Source organism: Aquarana catesbeiana, linkage group LG10 (genome assembly GCF_042186555.1).
Source record: "Aquarana catesbeiana isolate 2022-GZ linkage group LG10, ASM4218655v1, whole genome shotgun sequence".
Lineage (NCBI taxonomy): Eukaryota > Metazoa > Chordata > Amphibia > Anura > Ranidae > Aquarana > Aquarana catesbeiana.
This window is the reverse complement of record NC_133333.1, coordinates 198,916,143-198,933,576: the sequence shown is the minus strand read 5'-3', so window position 1 is coordinate 198,933,576 and position 17,434 is coordinate 198,916,143. Positions and strand designations below refer to the sequence as shown.

General features: G+C 40.7%; 1 protein-coding gene across 3 annotated transcripts in view; it reads left to right on the top strand.

The window, feature by feature from the left end:
* The first annotated feature begins 268 nt into the window (after window positions 1–268).
* Window positions 269–17,434, top strand: part of DRD2 (dopamine receptor D2) — a 794,711-nt gene continuing 777,545 nt past the window's right edge. The window contains exon 1 of one of the 3 annotated variants that reach the window (XM_073603096.1): window positions 269–1,846. The gene's annotated coding sequence lies outside the window, so the exon portion shown is untranslated. The remainder of the gene's footprint in view (window positions 1,847–17,434) is intronic. The other 2 variants (XM_073603094.1, XM_073603095.1) reach the window with 2 other exon arrangements.

The following is a 17,434-nucleotide window of genomic DNA, read 5'->3' as shown; positions in this document are numbered from 1 at the left end:
CTCGGTTCTCAGTGTTAGAGGCGCCGGGGGACAAATGCAGCATCGGACCGATGCTGCCTCCACCTAGGTAAGTATGATTGGTAAGTATGATTCGCCTAGTTAAGTATGCAAGTGAAAAAAACATACTTCTCTTTTACCATATAGTTAAGTATGTAAGTAAAAAAAACATACTTCTCTTAGAAACTGATTGGCTACCTTGCACAGCTGCAACAGATTCTGAGTGCTCCAGTTTTAGTAAATCTCCCCCAAAGTGTCTGTCTCTCGGTTGTGTACTTGTACTATCACTCTGTCACATAGTCTTTCATTAGGGCTACAAACACTTGTATATGCACATTGCAAAAGCATGTTCCACTATTGTCACTATCAGGAGAATCTGCATTAAAAATGACATGCAGCAGTTGCTGGAATGCATGCATATAAACAGAAAGTGGCTGCAAAAGGGAAACAGGAGATCAACAATGCTAATATGCCACAACAGATTAAAAAAAAAAGAAAAAGATGAAAAAGGCAATTGTTTATTATACACACTTCTTTAGCAAACTGTTATTCAGTTAGGGTTTACATGTACTTGAAGCCTTCTTAAAAATGTTATTGAACTAACCTTACACTTCTACAAACCATGTTATTAATAAACTGGTGTGTTTTTGAAATCCCCTTTAAGTAGCTGTTACATATCTTAAAGGATAGTCACTAAAATGAAAGCATTAGGTACAAAACTGTGAAAAATCACATATTCAAAAGGAATATAAAAAAAAAAATGTATGTGTAATGAAAGAGTGATAGTCTGCAGCAATAAGGGGGCGAGTAAGCAGGAGGTAGTGGGGGCTGGAGGAGACAAGAGGAACAATTGATCAGATTCACTATATAAAGTCATGAGTTGATTTTCCAATCAGGCTTAGCAAGAGTACAAGATGTGATTTTAAGCAGAAAGCTGTGACAGTCTTAAGGTAAGAGGAGGGATGCATTGCTAGAAGACACATAGGCGATGAGGGAATTAAAACAATAGGAACAGTTGCCACTTAAAATGCAGAGATGGTCCTAAAGGAGGGATGAGTGAAGAAAATGAATAAGGCAAGTGGGCTTTCTCAAGCTGAAGCTGTCGGACCTCTGCTCCTCCTCCTTACCTGATAGCTCAAGGGAGCTGTCCAGACCTCAGTGCTGAATTTCCATTTTCCTGCTCACTGTAGCAAAGAATCCCTTCTCATTCTGATTTCAATGCTGTCTTCTTCTCACCCTGACTGTACTTTCCTCTGCGAGCTTAATAGATCTCCCCCAGCAGCCACAAGAAAATAAAGACTGTGAGAAACCCTCCCTTGCCTGACAGCTACAGCTGGATGTCTCAGGGAAGCAAACACTGGAGCTCTGAACACTAGTGACTCAAGCTGACAAAGTTTGTCAGCCTAGCTGAGCTTGATACATAGTTCTCAGCTCCTGGACCTGCAGGGTTTATCTATCCAAGCTGACACAATTCTATTACAGCTAATAACTGTGGCTGCTTGATGCTGTAAACAAAATCCATCCTCTGGTTACCAATAACCGCCTCTGATGTCCAAGTGCAACCGCAAACTGAAAAGTCAATTGATGGTCAATTCGCAATCCAGAGTCGCTGCTGGCTTGTTTAGAGCTGCAATCAATTTTTAATGAGCTGTGGACAAAGAAGAAAAAAAAAACACCTATCAAAACTAATTTGATGCTTCTCTATGAATATCTTTTGTAGACGTGCAGGTTTTCTTGCGTGGGCTTGATGGTACTGATTATGAAAACTCCCTAGAAGTAGAGACCCCAGAAAGTGGTGTGGGATCTAGCATGGTGATGCTTCTTTACTACTGAATCTTATGGCTTGAAGGTAAGACAAGTACTTTCAATGTATACATGTAGACCAGGCACCATGTTTATGTTTCCCTCTCAATAACTCTATACATTTTTTCATGAATGAATATGCTAGTTAAGAAATTAATAGAGCTTATGGTTAATGTATTTGTGTGGAAGCCACTGATAGCTACTTTCAGCCATATGCAAAGTTGTAGCATGCCATCCGGCAGGACCTCAGTGGGTTGTTTTAAAGAAATAATAGGTTAAGGTTATAGTAAGGTTATCATTTTATGGAGGCAAGCAACAGTTAATGATGTTTATTAGAACCTCTCGTGATTTAATAAGGAAACTCTGATAATGGCAAGGTTAAACTAGTTACAATAAAAAAAAATATGAAAAATGCATCTTAGTCTGTGTTGGACAGTCTAGCCCATTGCCTGCAGCAGGCAAACCTTTAATCAAGGGCTACAATTAACTCTTCACTATCCAAAAGGTTGTGCTATAAGAGAGCCCTCTTGTTATATTATTTGTGTGCATTTCTTATTCTTTCCTATCTCTGACATTTTTTTCCTTCTTAGAAATAATGTCTTACTTCTATCATATACTTGGTTAGGAAAGGAATGATCCATCTAAAAAAAAAATGTATTGTTATAGATTGCTCTTGCTTTTTGATGTGGGTCTAAAATCCAGGTGACCTCATGTGTATGAAGTCAGTAATGTCGCGCGTAACAGGGAAGGGTCAGATTCAAATGAATTCGATTTAGGCAGCAAATCCAGTGTGGAGAGAAAAAGTCATGTTGTGTGTTTGATGTATGTGTCTTTTTTTCAATCAGCAAGTAAAACTCTTCAAATGAAATACCTACCAGGCCAGTAATAGCTATGTAATAAAAGGCAGAGAGTACTGTCTAGAGTGCAATAACTTATTTAGACCAATCAGAGTTCCTATGTCACACATCTGAAAACACCAAACTGATATTTGATTGCTATGGATTATTGCACTTTGCATATCATTCTTACTTTGAGTTTCCCTCTGGATTTACTAAACAAACACTACTTTCCATAAAATAATGGAATATTCCAAAAATAATATAGGATCCATGTCTATACATACAAATACATACTCATCTAAATAATCTGAAATGGAAGTGTAATGAGCTGGGGAAAATTACATTGGAAGGAAGGGTGTACTAAGAATTTGTTGTTTAGTGTTCACGTCTACATAATTTATTTCTTCATTAGGTTATTGATTTATTGTGGTTTTGTTGGTTGTTTTCTTTAAGTAATCCATTACTTATTTGTAGACAACTTATATTACTATTACATTGTTTTATCCCCTCCCCCTCTCAACAATTGTGTATAGATAAAATTGGCAGGGCTAACATTCAAAACAGGATCAACGTTGGCTCAAAATGTGTCTCATCAATAATTCCACTGGGTGGTAGTATCCCTCTAAATTCTTCTACAGTACGAGTGGTCTGTTATCTTGAACTATATGCATGTTTAACAAGCAGGGCACACGTTTATGTAGAGAGCACTTGTTGTACTGGTTAATATTCGCCCTTGCACAGATACGACACCACTTACCACTTTTTTTTTTTTTTTTTTTGTGTGACTGTATATGAGCACTATTTTTCATATGACCTACTTACAAAACCATAAATCCCAATAAATCATAATATTCTCTGGTTGGAAAGAATTGCTGGGACATTTCGTTTTCTGGTGTAGCTTGTCAAGTTATAGTTTTGCGTGATCTAATAAAATCTGGAATAGCAGCTTCGGAATATCATTTGTACAAGCACACACTGCTGCCACCACATTGCATTGTTTCCTTCAAGCTGTCACTTTTCCTGGTCAAAGAAATGCTGATGCATGTCCCACATATTGTATTTCTTTTTCTAGAAGGTAAAGTAAAGGCTTTCAGTTACAGGCTTGCTGTTTTATTGTAATAATTAGCATTTTAAATGTGTTTACTGTCAGTCCCTCTGGTCAGGTAGTGTTATATTGATATTGAAACGCAATATTATGTTAGGATGTTTCAGACACGTACAGATATACACACATGTGCAAATCACTTGAGACTATGCTTACTTCTCATACGTTTGATGAAATAAGCTCAGCATGTGAAGACACCCTGATTGATGCTTGCGTAAACAGCGATATATTTAGCATTTTATGAGATCTGCAAGACTGACAGAAGTAATACTGGTGTGCTTCAGCAATGTCAGCCCTTTGCTGAATTGGGTCCTGTAATCTGTCACCTCCTCTTGTATTGGTGAATGAATTTAAAAGTTCCTTCAACCTGAAAGTGATGGTTAAAGTGATTGTAAATTATCACCTTGTAAAACAACCTATTCCATTTAAAAAAGTAAATGAAAGGAAAAACATTGTATGTATAGATATAAGAAACATTATAAATACCTTTTTTCCCTTTTTTATAAGTGATCACATTCCCTCTTATCTCAGCTGCATAAGAGCTGGGGAAGGAGAAGCAACAGTACACTGAGCTTTCCAGTGAATGGCTGTGCAGGGGAGTATTTGTTAGATGCAGGCAAGATTAAACATACATTTTTTATAGAAAAGATCTTTGCATTTTGGGTTTCCAGGTCTACCCACCTGCTAGAGCCTGTACAGCATGGTCTTACTTTCTCTGCTGCATTTTCTTATTTAAATTATAGAAGAGCAGGATGAGGAAGCCTCCCAGCTGAAGCAGAAAACTATTGGATTGGGCTAATCAGGAATCAGACCTATATTTATCCTCTTTCAGAAACGATTACACTCACCAAAATGACTAATCACATAAATCAATAGTTAAACAGTGCTTAATACTCAAATCCACAGTTATCCTTCAGCAATATATTTAGCATTTTATGAGATCTGCAAGACTGACAGAAGTAATACTGGTGTGCTTCAGCAATGTCAGCCCTTTGCTGAATTGGGTCCTGTAATCTGTCACCTCCTCTTGTATTGGTGAATGAATTTAAAGGTTCCTTCAACCTGAAAGTGATGGTTAAAGTGATTGTAAATTATCACCTTGTAAAACAACCTATTCCATTTAAAAAAGTGAATGAAAGGAAAAAAATTGTACGTATAGATGTAAGAAACATTATAAATACCTTTTTTCCCTTTTTTATAAGTGATCACATTCCCTCTTATCTCAGCTGCATAAGAGCTGGGGAAGGAAAAGCAACAGTACACTGAGCTTTCCAGTGAATGGCTGTGCAGGGGAGTATTTGTTAGATGCAGGCAAGATTAAACATACTTTTTTTATAGAAAAGATCTTTGCATTTTAGGTTTCCAGGTCTACCCACCTGCTAGAGCCTGTGCAGCATGGTCTCACTTTCTCTGCTGCATTTTCTTATTTAAGTTATAGAAGAGCAGGATGAGGAAGCCTCCCAGCTGAAGCAGAAAACTATTGGATTGGGCTAATCAGGAATCAGACCTATATTTATCCTCTTTCAGAAACGATTACACTCACCAAAATGACTAATCACATAAATCAATAGTTAAACAGTGCTTAATACTCAAATCCACAGTTATCCTTCACATATGGTTTTCTCTATCCACTAACAACTCCCCTCAGTTTAGCTTTGGGGAAAAAAAACATTCTGCAGTATAAAACCATACAATTGTATTTAAATAAAAGTGTAAAAATAGCTTGTTCACAAGACAGGTGCTGTACCAGCATCCAGAACATGCACTCTTCCACCCTACTCCTCACCTGGTCTCTGTAACCTTTTTGGTGAGGATAGTGGAGGGGATCAGCACTGGATCTATTCATCACAGCACTTTTGTGGAAGCGGCACTCATAGTTACATAGTTAGACTGAAAAAGGACACTCTTGTACATTATTATTATATGCAATAAGGAATTAGAAATATATTCATGGGTATTGTGGATTGCTTGCATTCACTGATGAATTGATTTGACACTTTTGTTTGCACTGTAAGATCAGTTTATGGAACATTATTTGCATATTATTGTGCTCTAAATAATTATTTTGCACCTGTTTGCATATTATGGTCATTTGATTATTGGTTAGTATTAGTTACATTGTTACATAGTAGGTGAGGTTGAAAAAAGACCATCAAGTCCAACCTATGTGTGTGATTAGTTAATATTTTTTGTTGTGCACTTTATAATACATACTGATTGTTTAAACAGATCTCATAAGTAAGATTGCTTGTCTTGATTGTTTCTAAAATATATCCAGCAAATTAAATGTTACATAGTTACATAGTAGGTGAGGTTGAAAAAAGACACAAGTCCATCAAGTCCAACCTATGTGTGTGATTATGTGTCAGTATTACATTATATATCCCTGTATGTTGCGGTCATTCAGGTGCTTATCTAATAGTTTCTTGAAGCTGAGACCACCACCTGTGGAAGGGAATTCCACATCCTTGCTGCTCTTACAGTAAAGAACCCTCTACGTAGTTTAAGGTTAAACCTCTTTTCTTCTAATTTTAATGAGTGGCCGTGAGTCCTGTTAAACTCTCTTCTGTGAAAAAGTTTTATCCCTATTGTGGGGTCACCAGTACAGTATTTGTATATTGAAATCATATCCCCTCTCAAGCATCTCTTCTCCAGAGAGAATAAGTTCAGTGCTCGCAACCTTTCCTCATAACTAAGATCCTCCAGACCCTTTATTAGCTTTGTTACCCTTCTCTGTACTTACTCCATTTCCAGTACATCCTTCCTGAGGACTGGTGCCCAGAACTGGACAGCATACTCCAGGTGCGGCCGGACCAGAGTCTTGTAGAGTGGGAGAATTATCGTTTTATCTCTGGAGTTGATCCCCTTTTTAATGCATGCCAATATTCTGTTTGTTATTATGTTGATGTGTAAAGATATGCCTTCTGGCCAAGAGAGTATGAATGCCTGATTATGACACCTATATGAGCGAGTAGTACACACCATTCCAAGATTAGCTGAATGAAATCAAGCAAATTGCCATGGAATCTTAATTGATAAACATTAGAATAAAAACATGTGTAAGACAAGTATGCACTTCCAATCTTGTGGCAACACTTTGGGGAAGGCCCTTTTTTTGTCCTAACTTGACCATGTCCCTGTGCACAAAGCCAAGTCCATTAAGACATGAGTTCAGTGTGGAGAAACTCAAATCACTTACAGAGAACCCTGACCTCAACCCTACTGAACACTTTTAGACTTCATGTACATTACAGTTCCTAAACTTGATTTAAGGAGCTTTTGACATTTTTTTGCTTTAGCCCCTAAACTCAACTTCATAAAAGCCTATGTGTCCATGTACACATAAACTTCTGGCACAGTTTAGGAGCTGCTGCGGTTAGGGGAGCTTCAACCTCCCTTTCCTCAACGCGGAAGAATGTTTGGACCATAGGCAGTGTGCACAAGAAGCCTAAGGATGACTTGGAATGCTAGTGGTAGTCCAGGTCCAAAATTTATTTCAGTTCAAAAATGTTATTTTTGTTGAATGGGTACAAATTCTGATAGACACATTCCAAAATCTTATGGTGAGACAGAAGAGTGGTGATGGATATAGTCACAAAGGCTGAGTGAGGGTGGTGGAGGTATTTCATATTAATACCCATAGCTACATAATAGGATATCCAAAAACACATACTGTAGGTGTGACGATCAGATGTCCACATATGTTTTGATGTATAAAATATTCAGTGAATCTTCAGTGAAACAGATTCATCAAATAAAAAAAGGGAGGAACTTTACAACTGTACAATACTTGCTAAGGCTTCAGTCATTTCAGCATACTGTATACCTAGAGCTGCAAAACTAAGTTTTAAAAAATAAAGTACAGAACACATTTTGATGCACTGAGGATTTAATTGGTATTTGTAGCACCACCAACACAGATCAATAATTTAAGATGTGTTAGTTATTCCTTAAATCCAAACCAGTCAGAACTGAAAAATGGGAGCCACTCTCACGGAGGCAAAGGGTCAGCATAGTGGGGCACTCCTGTTTTAGGCAGTTGTCACCATGATATGTATTCCCCACTGAATAATTTACCTTCATCTTTTTCACTGGTGACAACTCTAACATTTTGGATTGTCTATCACTTTCTGTTTCAGTGACAATGGTCAATTAGAGATATGAATCTCCCAGTGGGGAAACAGACAGCAATAAAAACATGACAGACGGTCTACAGCGAATAAATACATGCACTTTTAGGCCGTGTGATATATGTTTTTTTTTTTCTTTTGCAAGGCTATAACCATTTAACTTACAAGTGACTTAAATTTCTTGTATACTTCCTCATCCTATCATACATGATCAGTGTGATGATTGTTTTAGGAAGTACTATAATGACAGTAATGTCATCTTTTAGAGCTATTTATTTGTGTAACATTTTTTATATCTTTATCTTGAAATAAGTGCTTATTGGCTGGTTGTTTTTAAATAGTATTCAGATGTTATATGCTAACAGTAATTAAAGGGGTTGTAAACCCTCATGTTTTTTCACCTTAATGCATCCTATGCATTAAGGCGAAAAAACATCTGGCAGTAACCAGCCCCCCCTTTTTTATTTACCTGAGCCCCTTCATCTCTCCGGCGGGGACGTGCTGTCCCTCTCTCCACGGGGTCCCGGCTCTTGATTGGATAGATTGATAGCAGTGCAGCCATTGGCTCCTAAGATAATTGAATTTTGTTACTCAATTCTGGCAATTGGAAGAGATAATAAGCAAGCTACTGCCAAACAAGAGGTATGAGTAGATAGGCACTGCAATGAGAGAACATGCACCAATGCCAAAATTAAAAACAAATAAACAAAAACAGCTCCAACATACACTTACAACATAGCTGCTGTGAGCCCACACTTTTATAGAATGGAGGCTGGGTTATCTATTCTTCCAAAATATTGTCTCTTGTGACTCATCTGACGAGGGAGGAGGCTATGTATTCCATTATAGATTGTTCATTATTTCTGATGTTTAACCTGCAAACTTTTTGGTTAAACGTTTGCTATATGATGAATTTTGTAAATCTCTGGAATTTGTCTCAAGCCCATGGTAGCAGCAAACCTGGACCTCAACCATGCTCAGGACCTTGTTATTAAACTCTTTATTTAGAAAAATAGATACATCAGTGAACAACTGCACCTAGTTTTATATTGTCTTCTGTTTTCCTCCTTCAATCCTTCCTCCTTCCTCCTTGCTCTTCAATTTCCTTGGATAAAGGCAGTAACCTCTGCCTCCAATTTTAGGAGGGCTCTGTTCCCTTATTGGGTTCTCGGGAGCCGCCCTTATCAGCATGCTTCCACCCGGTAAAGCAACCTGACTGATACTCTATGCACATTCAGTTTAGAACCCTATATTTGGCAAATTCTCCAGCTCCTCCTCCAGTGATGGATTGTCAGATGACATAGAAAAGAGACCAAGATTCAATGCTGGTCACGCGCGATAGGGTTATGGGACTTGTAGTTCAGTTGCTGTGCTATGGGCATTCAAGGGATTATGATCCTTTCAGTGTGCGCCAATCCCAATGGACATTCTGGGAAATGTAACTGAGGCATAGGGAGGAGGCGCCTTTGAAGTTCCAAAAAATAAGTGATTGTGGAGAGTTTTAAAAAAACATGCTGATATGTGTTTACGGGGTGAACCATAACCCCTAACACTGGCCCTTTAAGTGGGCTAATGCTTTGAAGTCGGCAATACTTTTGTATCATATGACCACTGTGATTGGCTTTCACAGTGGTCACATGACCAGAAGCCCCTCCAGCCCCTATATGCATGAATCTATCCATTGCATATAGGGGTGTGGTGTGGAGAGAGGGGGCATCGCCCGGGCGCCCCTAATAGACAGGCCGCCCCTGCAGTATATATATATATATATATATATATATATATATATATACTGTATATCAGGGGTAGGCAACCTGGGGCCCTCCAGCTGTTGTGGAACTACATTTCCCATGAGGCATTGCAAGGTTGGCAGTTGCAATTACTCCCAAAGGCATGATGGGACCTGTAGTTCTGCAACAGGTTGGTGTATATATATATATATATATATATATATATATATATATATATATATATATATATATATATATATTGTGTTGCAGTGCAATGCCCCACCAGGGTGATGTTAACCCAGGATTCTAAACCAGGCAGGTTGAGGGGTTTTAGTCGGTTTGCTTAATTCAGGGGAAACTGTTTTTTAAGTTTCCTCGTTGTTTAGAAATATCCATTTTGGGACTTGGAGCCAGGAAATTTCTTAGAGATGCGGGTGGAATGAGATCTCCACTTCTGGGTCTAGGTTTTTCGGAATCACCAGCACGTCAATGAATCAGGTGTGTTCTGGGATTTTAGTAGCGAACTTACCATGGTTCTGGGCTTCACCCCGGCAGACAGGAGGTCTTTGCTCAGGTGTCAGGAGGGCTCCACCTAGGAGAGAGTTGGGAGCCAGAGCAGCAAATCGCTGCTAGCAATTTGGACAGTGCTAGTGAGAAAACAGTCTGTAGGAGACAGTTAAGAGTCTGAAATTGAAGGCCAGAGCAGCAAATGCAATAATACAAATGCAACAGAAATTAACACCATACAGTTTAACTGTTAGCAAACTGCATTGCCACAGGTGAATGTAACAGAGAATTGTACAATCGTTAATAAACCTGAAAAATATTATACTATATTGGTTCTCAGTTAAGTCCACAGTCTATTTGGGGTTTATTTACTAAAGGCAAAAGTCTGTGCACTTTGCAAAGTTGCTCCAGAGCTTAGTAAATAAGCAAGAGCTCTGCCGACTTCCATCATCCAATCATGTGCAAGCAAAAATGTTGTTTTTTTTTAATTCTCCTTGCACGTGATTGGGTACTCTTTGCAAAGTGAAGCTAATAGTTTTTTATTTTTCGTTCAACCCAGCGGGCTGAATGAAAAAAACCTGAGCCCTGATCTGCTGTACTTACAAACCGATGTTAGTACAGCGTTCTCCCCTGCTGTTCTATTGTGTTTTAAAAGGGCTTGCACAGCTCCCCTGGATCCGCCCAGCATGGTTACGTCACCGCCCACCTCACGCATAGCCCCCAGTGGGATTTCTCAAAGGTCTAGGCTAGACCTTTAAAATATGCCTGTATTTAATTTCTGAATTGTGAGTGTTTTTTTTTTTTACTCTTAAGAAATATATTGTATGGGCGATCTGCACTATGTTTTTTTCCTCTTGCCTCTTACATGTATGACACTACGCAGAGAGCTGTGAACTGGATTTGATCTGTCAGTGGAAGCAGTACCACTTTTATGCCGCGTACACACGAGTGGAATGTCGGACAGAAAAAGTCAGACGGAAGCTTTTCATCATCTATTCCGTTCGCGTATATGCCTCATCGGCCTTTTTTTTTCCGAAAATTCTGACAGACCTAGAAATGGAGCATGTTCTAAATATTTCCGATGGAACCAATTCCTATCGGGAAAACCGCTTGTCTGTATGCTGTTCCGATGGACCAAAAGCGACGCATGCTCAGAAGCAAGTACGAGACGGAAGCTATTGGCTACTGGCTTTTGCACTTCCTTTTTCTAGTCCAGTCGTACGCGTTGTACGTCACCGCGTTGTGGAGGGTCGGACTTTGGTGTGACCGTGTGTAGGCAAGACCACTTGAGCGGAATTCCGTCTGAGTTCCGTCGGAGAAACCTTCAGAGTTTATTCCGATGGCAAAACCAGTCATGTGTACAGGGCATTACACTGCAAAGGCACATACTGACCTCATTTAGGTACTGGGGTCCACCCTAGCAGGATTGTTTTTGGTGTATGGGATTACACGACTCACAGATTTTATACATTTATATATTTATAGACTGGCACTGAAAGATGGGCTCACTTTGATATATTTATATACATATTTGTATGTGTATATAATAGTTATTATATTGTATTAATATTATTTTATGATCACCGATGAACTTTAAATATTAATTAATCTATGCACTTAACGTATTGAAGGAGAGTGCTGCACCCTTGAAGGTAATAATGGCAGTCTGCCTGGAGCTTCACCAGAGACTGGGTCTGGGATTGGGCATACCGTAGTTATTCCATCTGGTCAGATTGCTCTCCAGCTCAGAGTTTGAGCAGATTTGGGGAAATAATTGAGAGAGCATGAGATAATAAAATCTGTTCTACATACCGGCAGGCTAGAGAACAGAACCCGACAATACATTACTTACATCCTGTCTACAGAATACATGGTGATGGGGAAATGCTGTTTATTTATCTGAAAGTGCATTTATCTATTTAAAATGGAGATATCTATTTATCAGTGACTTTTAGACATTTTAAATGATACCATTATATTTGTTTGCCTTATAAGATAAATCTACTAACATATTCAGCTTACTGTTCTGCATTATTCATACAAAATTAGTATTGCTCTTTCTATTTAAAAGCCAACACAGGCCAGGATAATGTTTCATTTATTCTCCCATAACTACAAGATGTACTTACATAATGTGAAAATGGAACAAGAAAACATAAATGCAAGTGCTAATATTTTTACCAAATACTGTAAGCTTTTTACTTTCTATAGCTAAGTCCATTTATTTTTGACTATGTGAAGAAAAAGCTTTTACCCATTTTGAATGGCCAAGTACATTGATGTAATGGTCTAAGTGAATTTGTCTTGTATGGCTCTCTAGGTGATTACTTAATTGTAGAAAAGAAAACACTCATCCTCTTTATTACTAATTTATTTTTTACTTTATGCGTTCTGTGACTCCTTTTCTATTTCAAAAGAAATATAGTGTATATTTTGAGTTGTTATTATAGTGTTTACCTTAAAGGAACAAAAACAGCTGGCTAATTTACTCTGGAATATGAGGATGAAAAACCGGAGCAACCCAAATGTATTTACAATTCACTCACACTATTCAATAAGCGCACATAACCCTTTTCAAGCACAACCATGATAGGTTTCATATATTCACTAACAAATGTGGTACATGATCGAGGTTATACATAGAATAAAAAATATGATTATTTTCCAATATATTTAAAGCTCAGTTATCAGTTATTTTTATTTTTTTTTGCATCTGCTTTTAAAGTAGGAACAATACTACATCAAGTACATAATGATATCATGAAAGGTGAATAATAAAAGCAGGAAAGGTAAAACATTTCATATTACAGACCTAGCAGAGGGCAGGGCTGGGACAAGGGGTGGGCAGGAGGGGCGGCTGACTTGGGCGCGTTGGGGATTTTGGGGGGGGTTGGGCTTGAACGAGTGATTTGGAGGGGGAAATTGGTATTAGGAGAGTGAATTTGTGTTAGGAAGTTGGATTTGGGGGAGGGATTTGTACTAGTAGGGATGATTGGGGGATTTCTGCTAGGAGGGGATATTGCGGGGGGGGGGGGATTACTGCTAGGAGAGGGGATTTGGGGCAGATTTGTACTGGGAGAGGGTTTTTTTTTGGGGGGGGGTGGGATTTTTGCTGACACATAATGCTCTTACATTTTGGGGCAGCAGGGTGCCGTTTGGCTTCTTTGCCCTGGGCACTAGATGACCTTTTACCGGCACTGGCAGAGGATCCCACAGTGTGCATGTGCAGAGGAGAACTTGGCAGAGACTAGAGCACTTTCTGGGATTTCAGTGCCGCAAGAACATGCTGTCAGCCCACCAGAGGACATGAGCAGCTCACTGTATTTCTGGCAGAATCAACCTGTATTTCTTTATAGTACATCACAGGACACAGAGCACCATAATAATGACTATGTGAGTTATACGCTTACCTTTAGGTGATTGGAAACTGGCAACCAATAGTAAGACGGTTCCTCCATATAACCCCTCCTATACCGGAAGCACCTCAGTTTTTTCGCCAGAGTCTTGAAGGTGATGGTCATGGCTGTTGAAGCTCTTCAAATTTCTTCAAAAAATGTCCCACTGAGGACGTTATAATCGGATCCATTCGGGTGGCATAAAAAGCTAAAGTGGATGGTACCCGAACCTCGGTTCAAGAACGAGGTATTGCTTGTAATGTGTCCTATATAGGCGCTGGACCCTTGTTAAGTTGGTATTCCTGGTCAATCTTGCCCAAGGTAAACCAGAAAGGGGGTTTTACAGGTCCAGGGGTGTGGACCCCAAGATATGGGGGACCCAGTCCCTGAAGGTCCTTAGAGGCGCTACCCGCCATGATGGGGGAAGATTGGGCTTGGTAAGACAGGCCCTGCTGCTTGGGATGGTGAGTACTCACTTTGGGATTTTTATATTTTTATATATATATATATAGATATATATATTCCCTTTGTAACTGCTGGTAAACCTTAAGCCTGTGTCTGAGATTACAGATGGACGATTTTAAGTACTGGCATGTGCGAGTGTGCGCATGCGCCGTGCGCACCGCCGGCGTGTGTGTGCGCCCCTGGTGTGCACGCCATCGTTGTGCGCCGCTGCTGTGCGTGTCACAGATGCACCGCGTACATCAGGACAGCGCATGCACCGTGCAGTGGGCATGCCGTCGATCGATGATGCGCGCGCTCTCTCCCAGTCTAAGCCTTTATAGGGATGAAGCTCCTGGCGTGCGCGTGGACTACAGAGCGATATTTGGGCACATGAGTCTGGTGGTCTTGGACACAGTGGTGACAGGTTAAAGGCTGGTTATAGTTTGTGGGGAGTACTCCTTTTCTTTCTCATGTGTAAGCAATGTCTTCCAGAAAACGAGGTAAAGGGAACAAGGCTAGCACAGGGGTAAGAGTCCCTCCTCTAAAAACAGGAGACCAACCCCATGCTGATGCAGCCCCAGTTTCTCCAGAAAGACCTGCGGCATCTGGCCTGGCTGAGCCATTGCATTTGTCAGGGATAGTGGCCACTACCAATAAACCTGCCTCGGCTTATGTTACAAAGGATGATTTGGCATCTGCCTTAGCGGGCCTTGAGAGCAAAATAGCTGGCATGATTGCCTCTGTAACACAGGGGGGAGGACGCATAATAGATCTCCCTCCCCTGAGCCTGGGCCAAGTGGAGAGTCACTAGAGCACCAGGACTCTTATAGCCAGATGGGTCCAGGTGGTCTGGAACCAGAATGGGCAGAGGATTTGGAAGAGGTGGTCATAAAAGACCGGGAGGAAGGAGAGGCTGAAGAATCCTCGGCTGAGGACTCAGGCTCTGAAGAGCCAGTTTCAGCCTCCCATTCCCAAAAATTGTTTATTCAATCTCTAATTGAGATGGTACGAATTGGGTTTAAGTTACCCCCGGTTCAGGAGTCTGGACTCTCCTGTTCTACTTTGGGATCTTTGCGAACCTCAGCAAATTTCCCAAGCGTTCCCTTTGCATCCTTTACTGGAGCAGGTGTTTTACGTGGACTGGGAGCACCCTTACAGGATATACTTACCTCCAAAAAGGTTTTCCGTCTTATATCCTATGGAGGAGAAGTTCAGGAAGAAATGGGGGACACCTTTGGTGGACGCTGCCATATCTTCAGTAAATAAAAGTTTAACCTGTCCAGTGGATAATGGCCAGGTATTTAAGGATCCGGCTGATAAGAAGCTAGAGTCCTTATTAAAGGCCTCCTTTTCGGTGGCTGGTGCAGCAGTTCAGTCAGCAGTTGCAGCTATTGGGATTTGCAAATCCCTAAAGGATCTTTTAAAAGGTTGGTAAAGAACCTACCTTGCCAGGGGGAATCTGCTGAGGAATTGTCGGAGATTCCTCATGCCTAATGTTTTGCAGTAGACGCATTGAAGGACTCAATTCAACAGATATCTCATTTTGCGTTACTGTTAATCCACATGTGCAGAGTCTTGTGGCTAAAGAACTGGTCTGCTGAGACGCCATGTAAAAGGCTACTCGCAGCTTTTCCATTCCATGGAGAGCGTTTGTTTGGCGAGGATCTGGATAAATATATCCAAAAGATCTCTGGAGGAAAGAGTGCCCTCCTCCCTATTAAAAGGAAAGGGAAGCAACCCTCTTATAAAATTCCCAATGCTCCAGGACCTAGTGCTCCTTCCCCTAAGCGGTATCGATGGCCTCAGCCGTCTGGCTTTAAAAGACCCCAGGGTCAGAAGAAACCCTGGACCCAAAAGCCACCCAAGCCAGCTCCAAGTCTACCTTGTGAAGGGGCGCCCCCGCTCTCATGGGTGGGGGGCAGGCTTCGGCTGTTTGGGGAGGCCTGGGAGGAACTAGTTCAAGACAGATGGGTCATTTCCACTGTAAAATACGGTTACAGAATAGAGTTCCGGGAGATCTCCCCGAATCCGTAATTCCGTGGGATCAGTATTCTCTGATATATGCCTTCCCTCCGATCCAAATTCTGCCGCACTTAGTACGCAGAATACAGGAGGAACAAAAGCCAGTGATCCTAGTGGCCCCAGCGTGGCCCAGGAGATCATGGTACTCGGAGATTGTGAAGTTGGCAGTAGGGGACCCATTGGTCCTTCCATGCCATCCAGACCTGTTGTCGTAAAGGACCCATATTCCATCCTTCTTTACGGTTGCTGAATTTGACGGCCTGGCTATTGAGACCAGACTATTGAAAGACCGTGCTATTATGGGTTCAGTCTTGTCTACTTTGATAAATGCTAGAAAGTCAGTTTCTAGAGCTATCTATTATAGAGTCTGGATGTCATACATTTCTTGGTGTGAGGAAAGGAAATGGAACCCTCGTAGGTATACGATTGGAAGAGTTCTCGCCTTTCTTCAAGCAGGAGTAGACTTGCAGCTCGCTTTAGGGACAATTAAAGGACAGATTTCGGCCTTATCGTTTTTTTTTTCCAAAGACCAATTGCATCCCATTCTTTGGTGTGAATCTTTGTCAAGGGAGTAACACACCTGAGGCCGCCACTTAAACCACCTTTATGTCCCTGGGACCTAAATTTGGTACTGTCAGCCTTACAGAGTCAACCCTTTGAACCTATTAGGCATATCCCTCTTGTTCTATTGACCAGAAAAATTGTTTTCTTAATGGCTATAACATGGGCTAGAAGGGTGTCAGAATTGGCCGCCCTTTCTTGCAAAGAATCTCTTATGATCCTTCATCAGGACAGAGTTGTCATGCGCCCTCGTCTGGATTTTCTACCGATGGTAGTTTCCAAATTTCATTTGAATCAGGATATCATTTTACCTTCCTTTTTTCCAAATCCTAAGACTAGGGAGGAAAGGTCGCTCCACTCACTGGATGTGGTGAGGGCGATAAAGGTTTACTTGAAAATGTCAGCTCCCTTTCGGAAGACTGACTGTTTTTTTGTCTTGCTTGAGGGTCCTAAAAAAAGGACAGCCGGCAACAAGTTCAACTATATCCAGGTAGATTCGTCAGACTATTATACAGGCGTATGGTTTAAAGCGCAAGGTTCCACCTTGGGATTTAAAAGCACACTCCACTAGAGGGATTAGTGCATCATGGGCAGTACGCCAACAGGTGTCTATGGTTCAGGTTTGCAAAGCGGCCGCTTGGTCTTCAGTTCATACGTTCACCAGGTTTTACCAGTTGGATGTGAGATCTCAAAGAGAGTCTGTTTTTGGCCACAGCGTGTTGCAGGCAGCTTTATAATCTCAGGTCCGTTAGGCTTAGGGATAATGTGTTCCCCCCTCAGGTGCATTGCTTTAGGACATCCCACATAGTCATTATTATGGTGCTCTGTGTCCCGTGATGTACGATAAAGAAAAATGGATTTTTAAAACAGCTTACCTGTAAAATCCTTTTCTTGGAGTACA